Source organism: Falco punctatus (assembly GCF_963210335.1).
Source record: "Falco punctatus genome assembly, chromosome: 13".
Lineage (NCBI taxonomy): Eukaryota > Metazoa > Chordata > Aves > Falconiformes > Falconidae > Falco > Falco punctatus.
This window is the reverse complement of record NC_137593.1, coordinates 20,561,830-20,574,154: the sequence shown is the minus strand read 5'-3', so window position 1 is coordinate 20,574,154 and position 12,325 is coordinate 20,561,830. Positions and strand designations below refer to the sequence as shown.

Here is a 12,325-nt window from a genome sequence, read left to right as displayed (position 1 = left end):
AGCGCATCTCCCCCATCGCTAGCGCCCCCGCAGCGAGGCGGTGGGTGTGTGCCGGGCCCTGCCTTCGGAGGCGCCTGGCGGAGCGCAGCCCCCTTCCCCCCCCCGCCCGGGATGGCGGCGTTCCGCAGCGCTGCCCCCCGGGATGCCAGTGTTCCCGTGGGCAGCGGCTGGGAAGCGGCTCCGGGTCGCTGCCGGGGGGTGTCGGGGGTCCGGGCTGCGCTGCCGCGGGCCGCGCACGGTCCGGCGTTCCGTGTCATTCCCTTGGGAAGGGAGCGGGGAAGGGCATGACGCAAGCCGTGTGTACAGGCTGGATGACCTGCTTTTTCTCCGGCTGTGATGGCAAGAATTCATTAAGATCGCTTCGCGGTGCCGTTCGCAGGGAGGTGTGACAACGGGCTCGCAGGCGCTACCTGCAAAATAAACACGGGCCGGCCTGAGCGCTGCGACTGCCGCCCCTTCCGTCCTGTTTCACCCTTCCCTGTGCTACACCTAGTGCTTGAGGTCCCCTTTCAAGCATCTAAAATTCTTCATCGGCCACTGCTCGACTCTCTCCAGTAAAGGATGAGGACAGGTGGGGCAGTCCTGCAGCCTGTTCGCTTCCCAACTCCAGTAAAATATTTTTGGTAAATTACACAGTGAATTCACTGAAAGACTTGGTTTCACTACTGATTTGAGGAGTGACATAGTTGATGTCACCGTGTTGATACTGAAGTCCTGTCCAAGTTAATGTTCTGTGATTGGAGCCGTTCGCTTCACCTTTAGCCGGTTGTTTTGGGTTTCACAAACTAAGACGTAACTGCCTTTGTTTTAAGGCTGAGTCTCTCCTGGGTGAGACTCCACAAGACCTCGAGACAGAAGCAGAAGGGTTTGGTTCCACACAATTAGGACGCTCACTTCTGAAACACATGGAAGCTGGATTCAAACCCAAAGGAAATGGAGATGGGAGTAATGGCTTGAGCAGTGTTTCAGTGACGTGCTAGAATTATGAAGATAGATTCTCTGCTCCTGTGAAAATTAATATTTACAGAAAGGGTCTTCTGCAGCCTGCCAGGAGATGCAAAAAGGGACTTTAGGTTTTCCGTATCCCAAACCCCATACTCACTGCCCTGTTGCTAAATGAACTGGGGCTGCCCTGATGTATCTGCAGAGAAGTGGGTTTAGGAATCCAATGCACACAGCAAAGTCCTTGGTTGTAAACTCTCTGTGGGCAGTGGTATTTTTTTGCTCCTAGCTGTATGCGTTTGCAGAAAGGTGCTTAAGCACTGCCCTTGTGTCTCACTCCTGGTAACCTTGGGTGGTGCTCTGCTCAGCTTGAGCATCCCTTCTGAAGCGGGGGAGGTTCAAAGTCCATATATCAGGACAGACGGTTTCTATGTGGTAGTAACTTTCATATTACTTTAAGAGCACTGCGTTGTGGCAGTAAAGACAAAGGTTTTCTGGTTCTCCTTCTGAAGTTCTTCGATGCTCAGTAGTTATACCTGTGAACACAGAGTATATTGCACGACTGAGTGAGGAAGACATGAACAGCTGGCCAGATGCTGGGTCTGCTGTGGCTCCATCTCTCCAGGACATTCCCCCTTCCTTTTGCTTCAGCTCTCAGGGCCCCTGCAGCTGATGTGGGCTGGATCACATGCAGAGGTGGCCGGGCTGGAGGGACTCTGGGGAAAGGGAGCTGAGGGCTGGCAGCTGGTGGTGGTTTGGGAGGGGATGGACATGCCTGGTAGGGATGGATGCCATACTGTGTGGAGAGAAGAGGGTAACGAGACAGGACAGCACTTCATCTGGGAGAAGGAGGCCTTTAATTACCTGCATGTGTTTGTTGCCAGTGGTGCTGCTTGTGATGTATCAGTGTCATCTTTTATGTATAACCTCCAGATTATATGTTGGTTTGGTTTGTTTTTTTAAAACAAGTCAGCAAGGCCTCGTTACAGTGGTCAGCAGTGCAATGAGCGGCTGTATTTCTGAATCTTTGTAATTCAGTCCTGTCTGCTCCACAGGAGCTGCCCTGAAATGACGAGACAAGGAACGACATACTTAGATGTGATGGTGAGGGCTGCATGTGTTTCTTAAATATTGAATATGTTCCCTTGGTTACCAGATAGAAGCACTTTTTATTACCTCAAGCGAAAACTCAGCTATATGAGCGTGCTATAAAACGGTGCTAGTCTAACACTTTAGCTGGATTTATGCCCTGACTTGGACTTGGTATTGGACCCATGGGCTTTTAGTGAAGGAGCTGTCAGATTTTATTACTACAGAAGACAAGACAGTAACTTCCTGTAATTATCCTGTCTCTAGCTAATACTACTTTGCTTTCTGTATTCCTTTCTAATATTTGATTTGCAGGGAGTTTATTTCTGAAGCTGCCTGAAAGATTTCTTTTCCTGATGCTCTGTATGAAGTCCTAGAATTGCCCACTTAAAAATTCTGACTTAACTTTCTGAAGACTTCTCCAGTGTTTTAGTAAGCAGCCAAATAAATGGTACATGTATTTAAAAAGTGGAGTCTTGCTTATCTAACCTCCTGATGGACTTTTGCTGATGAAATTGATAACCTGAATTAAAGGGGACAAAATAAAAAAAATATCTTTTATTCTAAGTTCTCTGTAGAGATTTGTTTGGTTTTTTCTCCACTCTTCCTTTTTCCAGATGCTTTATCATCCCTGAGATCTTATCTTTCTGCCTTTAAAAGAGTACAGTTCATATTTACACTGTAGTTATACCTTAACTGTCAGAACTGCTCCGAACTGGTGCAGTGTTTACAAATGATGTTTAGTGATTGTATAGCTCTTGCTTGTTAGGTGAGGAGGTGAATAACCAGGGTAACAGCAAGATGATGGTAGCAGGAATGGAAAAGGCAGGTAAAAACTGCATATGCATCTCTGATGTGTTGCAGTCCCTGAAAATGTAGTTGATTACTGGCATGACATCGAATACAGCACTGCTGTTGCTGTGATGGCATGCCTGCTTAATTTGGAGTAGTCTTGCTCTAGAGCTTGAGTCAAGGTCGCTCTTCTGTGGTGTTCCCTTGCAGTAGATTTTTGCATCAGCCTCACAGCCTTGCTTTTGCTTTTAAAATCATATTACTGGCTTACTCAGTTTCACATTGTTTTGCTTTCCACGCAGCGTTAAGTTGGCAGTAGCTGAGGTAGGTTCAGCAGGTGCAACAAACCCTTGTGAGGAAGGCCCACAGGCACCATTAGGAGAGCTGGCAGCAAGGCATTGCTGCCTCAAGTGCTAGTGCTTTGTCCTCCTAGAGAACATAGCTGAACTTTTGGAAGTCCCCTGATTTGGAGCTGCAGCTGGAGAAATGTGAGATCCAGTTTCTTATTTTGATAGGTAAGCGCAAGTCTTACGTTCCTCGTTCCTCTGCATCACTCCTGCTGCTGTGGGACTGGGTGCTCAGCTCTGCCCTGCCCAGTGCGGCTGCCGAGGGAGCTTCCCTGTCTTGCATGTGTCCGATTTTTGGTTTAAGGTTCCCAATGGAAAGCAGCTGGTAAGAGGTGCTGTTGGTCCGTATGAACGAGGCAGTTTCATGGGATGGTTTTGGCCAGCCCTGTGAGGGATGGTCCTTTGGAAGATGACAGTACAGTCGCATCCCAGATTCAAGCAGTGGGTGGCAACCCTGTGTACCCTGTGGAGACCTGCTAGCGCTGGGTTTGCTGCTCCTCCAGGAGAAGACCAGTGTCCCCTCTGGAGAGCAGGCAGCAAAGCCAGGCACATGCCATTTGCTACTGGTGTCTAGTCATCTGCTAGATCTTGCTGCAGAAACACCTGATGCTGAGAAAAGTTTGTGAAACTTCGCTCGCTGATTGTAACAGGTATTGTGCGTGGTGCCTGGTGTAGGGGGAGCTGCTTCGGGTGCAGTGGGTGGCGGTGCAGGGGGCATGCGAGGGGCTGTGGCTGGATCCTGAGCCCTTACGCCAATGGTCAGGTGCTTTGTGACTCAGCACTTCCCAGCTCCCTGCCTGAGTCATCCTTCTGGAGGCCACTGGACCTTATAATGAGAAGCTGTCAGGATCCTAGGATTAATTCCAGTGTTTGGAGGTGAGCCACTTACTGTTCTATAATTCTGCTGAATGTCTTAGGCTATTAGCTCAGATATCAACCAGAAGACTAAAAGCTCATCTGCTGTCATTTTCTCCTTCGGGTCTCTGGAGAACAGGGGTAGGTTTAATGGGCGAGGCGCCAGAGAAAATCTATTCTCCCTGGAAAATTCCTTTGGACAGACAGTTCTTTTACTTTACCTCGCCTGTATGCTCTGCAGGGAATATTTATGGGTCATCTGGGCGATGGAAGGTGCCTGTTGGCTGCTATGGCAAGTAAATCCGAGATCTGGAATGTACAGGTAGTGTTTAAACAATGAGATTTTTATTGAAAATGGCTATTCAAGATCCTGCTTTGTAGGGCTTCATACCAGCTCAGTGTAGTTGGCACCTGTAACTTATTTTTCCAAGGTAAACTGCTACTGGTCTAGTTTTAGAGGTACATGAATGCTTTAATATAGAGTTACATTGCTAATTTATTACTGTTAACATGTTTTTGAATATTTATTACTAGATGAGAAAACAAACTACGTTTAATCCTTCCTTTTGAAGAAAACTGGCTGTTGTAAACTACTGCTAATGGAGTCCCCTGAGCCGGTCAGTTCTGGCACACACCAAGCTGTGTGGTCATTCTGTAACAGCAGATCAGGTCGTTGTTATCCCCTTTGCAACTAGCTTGACTTGACGTAATTATAACTACCTAGTTTAATTAGGTGCATTACCTTCAGTGTTCCCCATTGCCATTTCTCTGTGTAAAAGGAGAGTGCCGAGGTACTTTGTTTTAGAAGACAGTGTCGGGCACCGCAGTTGTGCCACAAGAGCGAAGACCAAATATTGGCATGGGAAGGGGCTCGGAGTCATTGGCAGCGAGGAACTCGTTCCCTGGCAAATGTAAGGCCCGTAGATCAGGATGTACGGCATGAAGCAGGGGACAGAAAAAGTTAAGGGGGGTCTAGGGAGGAGAAGGGGGTGTGTATGGCAGGGTGGCTGCGGTGCCAGTGTTGCCGGCGAGGTGCCAGGGTCAACAGTGAACTGGCACAGACGGAGGCGTTAAACCTTGCAGGCACCTGCCAAATGGTGCCAGCAGCGCGGTGCTGAAGTTGCTGGCGTGGGGAGGCTGCTGGGGTGCGGGGGGCTTCAGCCACAGGGTCAGTGTAGGAGGTCCTGGCTTTGAAGCAGCAGCAGGGATCCTTGAAGCAGCGCTTGCTGGCAACATTGGGTTACGTGTCGGTCTCCTTGTGTGTTTCCCTGTCGGAAACAGCTGACATTGGCATGGCCCGTGCTAATTGCACCTAATAATGAGGCAGGGAGTGAAATGAGAACATCTTATCTATGGCTCTCGTCCCTAGGGGCAGGCAGGCTGCTGAGGTGTCCTCCAACATGCCTCTCTATAGCCACGGCTGCAACTGGAGCCCCGTGTCTTCCCATTTACCGCAGTCTCTGCCTTCCAGGAGCACGTCTGCCTGGGACTCGCGCGTCTGTGATCACACTTAACCCAGAGCCTGGCCCGGCACTACCTTAGCAAACTGCTCTTTGACTCGAATCCTGGAACTACCTGTGGGGAAACAGTCACTTCTCCCTGTGCTGGCGCCTGATTATAGCAGATGAAAAAATGTCAGGTGTCTGAAAAAGGGTATGGTGTTGCTTTGCCCATTTATCTTCCAGAAGCTTTGCTGCTCTGTACCTCTCAGGACAGACCTCTGCTGTGGGACCGACCTTTGTGCAAAAGCCCAGTGATTGGATTTGTGATGCTGCTGGGTGGGAATATGGGACTAATCCAGGGGGTCAAATTTCCAGGATTTTTCTATTAGTTAATTTTAGTTAAATTAACTAAAAGAGTTAAATCTAGTAGTTAATTTCTAAACCTGAGTCTTAAGATGAGAACAAGCCTTTTGCTCTGAAAAGAAACGTAATGGCAATGTCCTGGTTCTCCACAGTCATTTGGCCATTCTGGCATGCTTCTCTTTGGAGAGGTTAGGCTTAGCTGGGAGCTCCTCACAGCTGGTGTGCCGGGGGAAACTGAGCCGAGGGGCTTCCTGCGCCACCTCCTCCAGATCTCTGTGTGGGTATCTAGCAGCCATGCAGGTCCTCGTAATGCTCTGACTCGTGTTTTGGTAGGGAGTCAGAAATACGAGGTGGTGGTGCTCGCAGGGAGCTGGCGTGTGTGGCCAGCTAATGCTGCGCAGTTTGAAAGATGCTGTTGCATGATACATCCTTCTTCTATCCAAAAATGCTATAAGTAACACTCAGCCTTTGGAGATATGAAATACAGTTGAGTTTCAGAGGAATTTGATCTCTGTTTTGAAGCTGCAGTCCCCGTCCTTCTGAATTGTCTGTAATATACTTTCTCTAGTCCTTAACTCATGTTTTTTCTTGCCTCTGTCCACAGACACTGCAGCTACCTAACCTAAGGAATGACTTCCTTGGACGCTTTCAGGCGTAGGCTCTGTGGTGCACCTCACAAAATTGCAATCTAATTTTCGCAAATTAAAACTCAATTAAACAAACCTGTTCTTCCACTGTAAAACAGGGAGGAAGGAAGCCTTTCCTTTCAGCCCTTCCCTCTCCTGCCTGTCTCTTGCCCTGTTGTTTCCTTATTGCACAAATCAACCAGTTCTTCCTGGAACGTAGGAGGATGCTGAAGCGTGTGGGAAACTCGCCCACCGCTTGTCAGGGCACCTGAAACAGCCGAGTCCAGCCTGCCTAACCTTGGGTTGGCAAAGCAGGGCTGGGAGAATGGAGGAGGTGAGCTGCCTTCACAGTGCTCATCAAGGAGATGCACGCAGCCCTACTTAGGCTGGTGTTGCGTGGCTTTCTTGGCAGGAAACTGCTGTTGACGCACATCAGTGATTAAAAACAAAAGCATAAGAAGTGGACGCCTGGGGATTTACTTGGGCAACTGGAATGACCATGAGAGGGACAACTTTCCATAAAGAACATGCAAGGAAATAAAGGCATTACCCTCCTGTCAGGAATGCGTGTATAGGTGTTTGCTCAAAAGTCTGAAGACCATGGTGGAAGGTAGACCTCTCTGGGTTTCTCTGAATTATATTGGAAGAACAGGGCTGAAGCATAATTCTGATACCACGAGACCACTGTGTGGAGAAGATTAGACAATCTCGCCTTTTTACTAGCAAGAGCTCCAAAGCATGAGCTGGTAAGTTTGGGGATTGGACTAGATGACCTTTAAAGGTCCCTTCCAACCTAAACTGTTCTATGATTCTGTGAATCATGGATGTCAATTCTCCAGGCATCGGCTGAGAAAGGGATATACAGAGTTGAATAGCCTGCAGGTTTGAGTGCCACGGAGAACACCTTTTGATGGAAAGTGATGAGTACAGAGGCCTTTTAGGACAGGTGTCATTGCCATGTGGAAGCAGCTGGAAACGTCGGTGTGAGGGGCGTGCTGCCTGGGAGATGCTGTTTAGGAGGAGCTGTGAGTAGGCTGGAGGAGGGACAGAAATCAGTCTTGTCAAACTGAAGGTATGTTTGAAAACTAACTTCTGTTCAATAGGTGCAGATACCTATTGAAAAAATAAGTGTAGTAAATACTGAGCTGCAGAATGGAAAAGAATAGACTTGGGAGTGCTTTCATGAATGAAAACAATGGTTTGAGGAGATCACAGACTGAGCATGGTTCAATGGTGGCATGCTGGTTTGAAAACAGCCTGCAGACAGCTGAAATTGTGCAGGACTGTTCCTTCGGCATTACTGTGTCGTGTCTGCTCTTTGGGTCCTGTAATTCAAGACAGGCACGTTAAGTCTGGAAAATGCTAAATGTCTTCTGTAAGAAATACCAGGCGGTGAAGCAGTGGAAGAGAGGACAGTTTATGCCCTATTTGAACAGTTGTAGCAAGCTACTCTCATGTCTGCCTTCAGAGGAAGGAAACAATTTGTTTGTCGTCTGCAGTAGGTAAGAAAGTAGTCAGATTTAAATTCCCAGTAAGAAAATTTCAGGCTGGGCAGCAGGAGAGCAAAGCACTTCGAGAGCACCTGGAGCAAGCGGTGGAACCTCCCCCATTGGCGTCTGTAAGAACAGGGGGGACAAACGTCTGTCAGTGATGGGAGCATGAGCAGCCTGTCCTTGGTGGTCCAGCCGGGCTGGGCTTTGGTTAGGCTGGCTTTCAGGAAAGCTGAGGTGGTCCTTCCAGCTGGCTGCAGGCGTAGTCCTTCACAAGCAGCATCAGCCTCATTAGCAGCCATTCCCCAGGTCTCTCAGAGAGAATTACAGGCTTTCCTTTTTTTTTTTATTTTTTTTTTTAATTAACAAAGCTTTCTTTTAGGGAGATGACATAATCAATTTTTTCCTTCATTGATTCTTCCTATTAATTGCCTAAACAAGTGCTCTGTCAACTCTGGTCTTATTTTATTCCACTTTACATTTAAATGACCTGGAAGATTCTGTTACATCTACCTGTGTTCTTCCAACAGAACGAAGGAGGGGTAATTACATTATTTCAAGAGCAATATGTGGAAATACAACCTATAATTCAGCCTATCTCCCATGTGATCGGAGTGGAAGGGAAAATAACCTAAATATTAAAAAATGAAATCTTCAGGAATAAGTGAAGTGCCTTAACTGTGTGCAGGAGCTGCCCTAGCTGCGGTGTGCTGGGGGTGTGTCTGGCTCAGCCGACCATCCTTTACAGGCTGGATGAAGATGCGCTGGTGTAAGATGGGTGAGATATGACGAACGGTGTGCCCAGCGTGGCAGTGCTGGTGGGAGTCTGGGATGCACCTCTGCCGTTTCCTGCTTGACTGATCTTTGGTCCTGGAGAATGTGTCCCCTTTCAGCCTGACTGCTTCCAGCCGTCCTGCTGCCACTGCTCTGCTGTAGTACCTTGCCGAGAGCTTTACATAGCAGCCTCCTTTGGTGCTTTGAATGGCTTAAACTACTGAAATGCTACCAGAAGTCTGCCTGACTTTGAGATGCCCTCTTGCTCTTTGCCTGAGACCACTGAAAGTACCGTGATTGCCTGCCTTGAAGCTCGCATGTCGTTACCGCTCCTGCAGCAGTTGCCTGCCTTCTGCACCACGTGGTGATCCATGGCCGTGTCCCTGCACGTGGTGCCATTAGTGCCTGCCACTGTAAATGCTTGTGCAACAGCTGTGAGTTGGATGTTGCCTGTTCACGTGCCAGTCAACAAACACTTGCTGCTAACAGCAGAGCTGGTCAGAACTTCGTAGTGTTTAAGGAGGGTTTTTTTATGATTTCTGTTTGTCTGCATCCCCGCGTTCCTCAGTTCAGCTAGCTCTAGGTGTCTGTCCAACAACAGGGACACTGTAAACCTGGACAACTATCGCTAGCTGGCTGTGTCATGTTCTGGAAGGGATAAAAGAGAATTACTTGTTTAAAAGTCCTTGAACGGAGCGGGAAGCTCACATATATCTGAGTTCGGTTTAGTGAGTTTTTCGTGCCTTGGGGCTCTGTGTGTGCATTTTGTGGGCGCTCTGTGCTGCTGCCCTCCCCTCTGCCATCTTTCAGACATCTCTGCAATGTCTTCCATGTGCCAGTGTCCCTCCTTTTGCTGGCACCTCCACCCCCTAAACTCCAGTCCTGTGCCCCCAGCCCCTCCTCCGGTGAGGGGCTGATGGCCATACCGGGATCTCCCACAGGGCACAGCCCCTTTATCCTGGCCACCATGTTGTTTCATCTTGGGGCGATGAGTTTCCAGTGTTGGTGATCCCAGGGAAGGTGAACTTATAGGTGCTGGGGATGTTACTGGATGCTGTCAGCTGCTCATCAAATCTTCAGAAAACTCTGCAATTGTTTGGCATTTAGCTGTGTGGGTGGATGGAGGAGCTGAAGACTTCGATACCGTGGTTTTGTTTTGCTTTTTTCTTATTTTCCAAAATCTGATCTCTGATTTTTTTTTTTTTTTTATTGTGACTTGAAAGGTTCCTGTATTAACTGGATGCAGTTAACAGATATAGAAGGTGATGTAAAACTGGCTGCTCATACAGGATACTGCAGTACAGAATGATTTTTTCCTACTGGTTATACACCCCACAGTACTGCCCTGAGGGACTGTGTTGCCTGATTTACATTGTTTGTGTGCAGCAGCATCTAGATGGGAATTTTTGGCTTTTTGTGGTCTTTGGTGCTTTCTCTAAGTTTTGTGCCTGTTTTCAGCATGAGCGGTCCCTTAAACAAGAAGTATTGCAATGCATTAACTAGGGGCTTTGGGAGGAAAGTTCCTGATCTTCTGCAAGGCAATTCTGTCGGAGGGGAAGCAAGGGACTTTGAGAACTTTAATTAAACATGCACATTTTCTGAAAGATCCAAAGTAATTGAGAGCTGAGAACAAAATGTTGGTTAATGGTATCTCTGGTTCAGGCTCTGAGCCTTAGAAGTCTGATACTGCAAAGCTCGTCTCTAGAGACAGGGCAGGGAAAGCTGATCTCTGACAAGAGAGATCCTACAAATTCAAAGGAGTGGTATCTTCACACAGCTTTTTTTTTTTTTTTTTTTTTTTTTTTTTTTTAAGTCTTGTTGAGGGTATACCTCTGCCTAAAAATACGTTTTAAATCCATTATGTTAGTGATGTAACTGCTGTTCCTTCAGCTGTAAAGGCTAAATATTCTTGATGTACGTACTTCTTAAAATTACGGATTCTTGCTGTGCTATGTCATAGTGTGTCAGTGTCTCCCAGAGCCACCATGGTGGAGGTTTGAGCTGCTCTGCTGGCCCTGTCATTCCTGCTCCGCAGGGAGATGTTGGGATGCTCCGGGGGAGGCTGGGTGGGCAGCACCTGGTGACCCACTCCTGGCCACTGTGCAGAGGCTGTGAAACTAGGGTGGCTCACAGCAGTCATTTTCTCTGCCAGCACTTCGGGTGAGTAGTTAATTTATGGAGACTCACACATTCATGTGTCTCTCTTGTAATTTAAGCAGTTAAAGTTTTTCAAAAAAGATATTTTATAGTTGATGAGTAGAGTCGTTTGTGTGAAATTACCTGTCTTCCGTGTCTGCAAATGCTGTGGCTTATTGCGTCTTGCTTCTGAAACATTCTAAATATTCTGACTTTCTCCTACAGCCTTAATTACCACCCATTAAAACCTCTGTGATCCCAATGGAATAGAAATGGAGATGGATGGAGAGGCTGACTCACAGAAAGTGCTTCAGAGGTTGTGGAAGGCATCAGGTCACTTCAGTACATTAAAGAATAACCAAGTCTAAGGATCAGAGTTATTTAAAAGTAGAGACTGAATAAACTTCTGGGGGTGTTAGAAGATGCTAAATGTTCACACAATAATTGTCATGGCTTTTTCCTGCACTGGGGTTAGAATGAGAATGAAAAGGGATGACGAAGTATGGTCGTCTTTGCTTTCTGCAGAAATGATGGATATAATGAGGGAACATGAGCTGACCGCTGGGACCTCGCATGGGCCAGGGTGCGGGGTGCATGGAGTGGGCTTTCCGTACTTACAGTGCTATAGGGTAACAATGATTGAAAACATGGGGGGTTTGTTGGTTTGTTTTGTTTTTTTTTTTACCATACACTACCTAACATCAAGTGGAGTAATTCTGTGACACCTTGCATGGGGCTTGTTACCATTGTGTGTCACAGGCATCATCTGTTTGTCACCTGGCTCACATGTTGGGCTGTCAGAAACTGCTGGTGTAGTGTTCAAAACCCAGCCAAACAAAACTATTCCAAACAAGTTGGGGGTGATTTCTGATAGAAAAGGAAAAGAATAAAGAAAAAGTTTTAAAAATCACGTGGAAGGTCTTGGCCCTGGCGTCTGCCTGGGAATACATTTTTAACTCGGATTTCTTTTAGAACCTGAAAAATTATTTTTTTCCTGACAAAACAGATTACTGGAATTAGAAAATTTTATCCTTCATCCCATGAGTTCCAAGTATAAAAGTGTTACCGTAGGGATGTGTCTGATCATCTTTGATCTAAAGCACATGAGCACATAATTCCTAATATGCTGGAGACTTACGCTTAATTGAGGAATTAGCGATGCCAGAAGAGGGCTTTCTCTGGGGCACGTTAAGCGTGACCAAGTACGGTTTCAGGATCTCAGACAGAAGCATCAGAGTTGCTAATTGCACTGGGGGTGTTTTGGAAGTGGCATATGAGAGTCAAGACACTTAGACTGATTGCTCTGTCATTTGGCCAGCTGTAGCATACTGCTGCGCTGTCTTAGAGGGATGCCAGTAACTCAGCTGTGACCTCTATTACTAATACATGGGGGAAAGTCCTGTAACCCCAGTGTTCCAAAAGCATTGACTCACCTTTTATGTTTATTGATGCAAAAAATCAATTTAAAT

General features: G+C 47.1%; 1 protein-coding gene and 1 long non-coding RNA gene across 2 annotated transcripts in view; one reads left to right on the top strand and one right to left on the bottom strand.

Moving 5' to 3' along the window:
• The window catches only part of LOC308072352, a 272,072-nt gene that overhangs the window by 173,719 nt on the left and 86,028 nt on the right, over positions 1–12,325 (bottom strand). The gene's annotated exons all lie outside the window — the stretch shown is intronic.
• SGPP2 (sphingosine-1-phosphate phosphatase 2) overlaps positions 1–12,325 on the top strand; it is a 53,804-nt gene that overhangs the window by 15,801 nt on the left and 25,678 nt on the right. The window lies entirely within an intron of this gene.